We start from the raw sequence: 4,060 nt of genomic DNA on the forward strand, positions 1-4,060 counted from the left end.
CACGTTCATAGACTGGAAGACAATGGTGTTAGGTTGCCGATTCTTCCTATAGATTCATTGCAATCCCAATCAAAATCCTAGCAGCTTTAAAGTCATTTTTGTGATCTGCCTGCAATGCAGGAGACACAGGAGTCCTGGATTCCATCTTTGGGTCAGGAAGATCCCCTGAAGGAGGGCATGGCAACCCACTCCAATAATTTTGCTTGGAGAATCCCATGGACAGAGGAGCCTGGCAGCCTACAGTCCGTGGGGTTGCAAAATGTGAGACATGACTGAGCGTGCATGCATCTCCTATAGCTGCCCAGACTCCGGGGAACCAATGAGCTGGGCCTCAGATCATGTGTCTTGGGGAGACCCAGAGACCCCAGGGGAAGCTTAGAGGGTCCGTGCTGAGGCTGAATTTGTTTCAGATCTCAGCCTGTCCTGGCCCTCAGAGAGGAGCAGAAAATACCATCAAAGCAGTCAAAAGCTGTGGACTCAGTTTCCACAGTTTCCACAATTTCCCAGTGACTCAGTGACTCCTCTAAGCTGCTACTTTCTGAGAGCTCAGGATAAGCCAGGGCTTTACATACAGTCATGGATCCCCCCACTCAGCCCCAAGATCTGGGAGGTAGCTGTTATCCCCACTCTGTGGATGACTGTTGAGCATTGGAGATGGAAGCTTGAGTCTGTATCTTTAAACCTTCCACTCTGCTCCCCATGTGGGCTGAACCTGTTAGATCTCTCTAGAACGAACTTAGGGGGCCCTCGAACATGTCTGTTTCTGTCTTTGGCGGGGCACAATGGACAGGTTTTACAGTCGGACTGAGGTCTGAGCCCTGCTCTGCTGTCTCCATATCTGGGGTGTGACTTTGGCAAGAACCTACTCAAACCTGTTCTTCATCTCCCATGTGGGTACCCAGAGCCATGGGGCTCTCGCAGGAAAGTGAGATACAGTCTGTTCTTGTTATTTGCAATGTGATGTTCTATAAAGTTGCAGAGACACTGAACTTGTGAATACTGAACCCTTGCTTCTTGGGGAAATATAGGCCCACTGCATTTTTTCATCAACTGACCAGCATATAACTTTGCTTCATATACAGTTGATGTTCAGTCACTAAGTTGTATCCACCTCTTTGCAGCGACCCCATGGGCTGCAGCACACCAAGGTCCTCTGTCCTCCACAGTTTCCCAGAGCTTGCTCAGACCCATGTCCACTGAGTGGGTGATGCCATCTAACCATCTCACCCTCTGCTGCCCTCTCTCTTTTTGCCCTCAATCTTTCCCAGCATCAGGGTCTTTTCCAATGAGGTGGCTCTTTAAATCAGGTGGCCAAAGTATTATTGTTGATTCATTAATATTGAACTCACAGCCAACAGCACCTCATGCTTGAGCAAAGCTTACCTCACACCTGTATTTCCTCTGTAAAGCACATCATTAGACAGCGCTACCTCAGGGGTCGTTGTAAATGCAAAATCACCCAGAGAAAGTGCAAAAATGCAAAATACACGGCACTAAAGAGAGTGCTGGGAGGAAGGAGCCTTGCTATGGGATGAGCTGGAACTGGAAGACAGACTGTTTGCCTGGTTCATCTCAGCTGGGAACATGGGAACCAGGCAACTCAAATTTTTTTTTTGTTGTTAGGAATAACCACAAAAGTATGGTGAGTGTTGATCTTAAGGTTATAAACACATTTTAGTGAGTAGGTGGATTTGCAAATACAGAATCAGTGAAGATGGTTGACTGCAGTGCACCGGCAGGGCCTCGCCCGTGGCTGTCACGTGGCACCGACTTTCACGACCGTTTCTTCCTCCTACCAAGCATCTCACTTGGTGGCGATGGCAGGGTCCCCGTTCCTTGACCATGAGCTCCTGGTGGGCAATTGTGTTTCTCTCGATTGAAGTCTTAGGGGAAGCAGAGCAGAGAACCCGGCATGGAAGGCCCATGATTTTGGGTGGATAAAGGCAGTTGATTCGCTTCTGACTCTGAGCCCTCATCTGGGAAAGGGGAAGCACGGACCTGCCTGACTCCCCAGGTGTGGAGACCCCCAGCAGAGGAAATGCCTGGAAAAGGGCCAGAACCTTCTCGGGAGATGCTACTCACAGGCCCTCAAGACAAAGGCCAGCAAAGATTCCCATTGTTTCAGGGCTGTCTTCACTTGCCCTTCCACCCAAGATGTGGACCCGGACCAGCACCCCCTGCGGAATTGAGTGTCAGTCCACTTTCTGGCCATTAATCTCGAAGAGTCTATCAGGAGCATTTGCATTAGCCCATCTTAAAAAACCCCAGCTGGGTCCCAGCGGGCCAGACATGGGCTCAGGAAACAGTACTGCTGTAGCCAGCCAGAAGCAGAGGCTCCATGGTGTCCAGACTCCATCTTGGACCAAGCCCTGCACCACGCTGTCTGTACCCCAGCCAACCTGAATGCGTGAGGATGTCATAGATGATCACCCCTGGAGAAGGACGCCTCCTACCTGAGACCAGGGGTATGATGGAGGCACCCTGGCTGGAGGACTCGCCACCCCGAGCCCAAACTCTTGGATGGATGGGGAACAGCCTGGCTGGGTCCTTGGAACCTGAGCTTAGGTGGCTGGCAGAAACTAGGCATACTCGTGTGATGGAGAACAGAGGCAAGGCGAGAGTTCTGCAGACAGCCTGGGCCCCCGCCCCGCCTCCGCCGCCTCCCCCAACACACAGACTGTCCTTCCCGTGATGACCATGCAGCTTTCTTAATGGAACACAATCGCTGAACTTGGTACATTTCAAGCACTTTAGCCTTCCAGGACACCAGACTGCTGATGAAAACCATCTTCCGTGGGCGCCATGTTAATGAGAGGCCAAATTTCATATGCTTGCAAACTTTCCCCCCTCCTCCTGCTATACTGCACCCCACCCCCTCTCAATAAAAGGTTGCATCAGAGAGAGAGAGAGAGAGATTTCCATAATTTATAGTATGGGCATTTCACTGGGGACAAGCGCTAATCTGTACTTACCGATACATTTAAGAAAATGCATCCTCCCGCAAGCCTGCGCCATTTATGACTCTTGGCACAAACCGCAATGCTCAGTCTTCAATTAAGGGACACCTTAGGGTTCATTATCACACAATCGCTCCCTGTGAACCATGCCAAATGCTGTTTTGGCACGGAGCTTGGAAGATGAATTAGAAGGAAGTCTTCTCTGTAATGCCGTCTCCCTAAATCCCATTCCCACCATCAGCGTTTATGCCCTTCTCTGGCGCGACCCCCTCCTTCTTTCCAAGTGGCTTTTACTATTCAATTTCTCAACGTCAAAGTCGATTCTCTAGAGGTGTAGTCAGAGATGCCACGTCTCCTTTTTGTCTTCCGGCTCTCAACAGGCCTCAGAATGGCTACAGATGGGCGGCTCTCCACACCCCTTGTTGGCCTAAAGGAGCCACAGATGCTTTTTTTCCCCCTCCTCTTAAGCGCCTGGGGTAGAGAGAAGAAAAGGGACCAGAACGGGAGTCACATGCCATGAGAATGAGCCATAAGGAGGTTCTAAACAGGGTCCTCCTCGCAGCCCTGTGTCTAAACCAAGAGGTGCCTCACGCGCACGGCTCACAGCAGAGGGAGGAGAGTTCAGAGTCAAGGGGAGAGCTCTGTTCAAAGCTGGTCACTTCCACCAATGGGAAAGGAGGCAGGAAAAGGAGAGTTCAAAGGCCCATCTCCTTACCCCCTCAAAAACTCTCCAGTCCAGGGCCCACACTGTGCCCATGTGTCCTGAATCCACAGGACCCTCCCTGGCTTCAACCCGGGGGTAGGGGCACCCCTTTTTGTCTCCTTCATAAAAACACTGAAACAGAACGAGCATGTTTCCTGGCACTTTCCAGCTCTCCCAGCTGCCCAGGTCCCACCACTGATGTGGGCTGAGAGAAAACAGCACCCATCCAGGGAAGGGGCAGGCCCCGGGCCGTGGAAGGAACTGGCCGGTGGCCGATGCACCGGGCCACATCCAGGCTGCCCGTTTAGGTTCTGATTTCCCAGGGGTGTGTGGGGAGGTAGGTGGGCGGGAGAGACCTGACTCAGGTGCGGGGATGTGCCTGGACCCCCGCCCCCGGCCC

This window comes from Bison bison, unplaced genomic scaffold (assembly GCF_000754665.1).
Source record: "Bison bison bison isolate TAMUID 2011002044 unplaced genomic scaffold, Bison_UMD1.0 scf7180017864375, whole genome shotgun sequence".
NCBI classification, from domain to species: Eukaryota; Metazoa; Chordata; class Mammalia; order Artiodactyla; family Bovidae; genus Bison; species Bison bison.